This window comes from Chrysochloris asiatica, unplaced genomic scaffold (genome assembly GCF_000296735.1).
Source record: "Chrysochloris asiatica unplaced genomic scaffold, ChrAsi1.0 scaffold00045, whole genome shotgun sequence".
Taxonomy (NCBI): Eukaryota; Metazoa; Chordata; class Mammalia; order Afrosoricida; family Chrysochloridae; genus Chrysochloris; species Chrysochloris asiatica.
In genome coordinates this window covers 5,331,477-5,333,058 of record NW_006408563.1, presented here as the reverse complement: position 1 = coordinate 5,333,058, position 1,582 = coordinate 5,331,477, and positions in this window count along the sequence as shown.

The window sequence follows — 1,582 nt, the reverse complement described above, 5'->3', positions numbered from 1 at the left end:
CGGAAAAACTGGTAGTTTCAAACTGATGACCTTAAGGTTCGCAGCCCGATTCGTAACCACTATGCTACCAGAGTTCCTTGTCAATTCTGTAAAGCAGAAGTGAATCTGTATTTGAAACAGAAATTTGTATGAAGAAAGAACAAGGAAGACATTTAGATAATTTCATCTGAGTATGTGAAGTCAGAGTGAGATCCATCTTTCCATTATCTTTAAGTTGGAAGCCACCTGTTCTTCATGTCTGTCTGACGGTTGGAATGAGAAACTCTGAGTTTAATTAAGTTAACATGTGGGAGGAACATGCTTTGCAGCAGCAGTTAGATTATTAATGGACTCCTATATTGAAGTGTTCACATTTTTGAAAGGCTAATTACAATATAATTTTAGTTTTAAAATATTGCTTTGCCAAGGGTGGGAGTTGTGTCATGTATTATGAAGCAGTGCTTTTCCTTTTTATTTTCCCCCTCAACCTTGGCGAAGATATTGGTTCTGTTATGGCAATTTTTAATATCAAGTTATTTCTCCTTCTTTCATACTTGATGTATCTAATTCTTGGAATGGAAAAATTTGTTCCACAGCTGTCAAATATCAAAAAGTTACACTGGTGATTACTTGGATTTTCTTGGTTTAGCATATGAAGAAAGTCAAACTCTTTATCACTTGTGTAAACTACGTTTCATATTGTTCTTTGTTCCCCGAGACCAATGATTAGATCAGTTGTACAACTTCAACATTTCTGCAAGATTAAATAGGAAGCCAATGGTCCCGAACTGTAGCTGTCTAATGAGATAGTTCTGGAATCTCTTCTACCATCACCTGAGCATAGATGCACAAGTAGAGCTCCAGTTGATTTTAACAGGAATCACATGACTTCTAGTTTCAAAGACCTAGTTTAGTGTTTTTTGTGTTGGAAGCTCTGTTGCATATTCCCAAACAAAATCAATATACATGCCTTCTGCTCACGTGTTCTCCCAGTGAAAATCAGGGTCACCTCAATGGCATTTCAAGCTCAGAAAACCTACATAAAAGAAAAAGACTAATGAGTAATTAGGATTTGGACATACACTCGGAAGAAGGGGGTGCTTTCTCAGCAGCGCCTCTCAAATCAACCTTCCATTGGGCTAGGGCTAGTCTGGTAGCTGTCTATGAGCCAAGCATCTTCCTGTGCCTGTTTAGGTAAATGTTGCAGTAGTTGGCAAAGGACTGAAGTGAAACAAGGCTTAATTTCCTCCCACTAACTTTCTTTTTAAAAATCATTCTGCCTGAGAAAAGTAATAGACATAAGTAGAAAAGCTTCTCATGCCTAGATGATGACCAAATCCTTAGGTCAATAGCATCACTTTCTTGATTAAAGTCACATGGATAAGATTATTGGCAAAATAAATCTCTAGCGAGGAACTGGGATTCCTTCCTCCAAACCTTTGAGTAGGCGATAATACAAGGTACCATCATTTTGGGACCTATAGATACAGGGATGCCTATAGAATTCACGCTGTCTGTGATAGTATAATATCCATGTGCCTACAGGGAAGCCCAGTTACTACCACTATTATTCAAATTTACGCACCAACCACTAAAGCCAGTG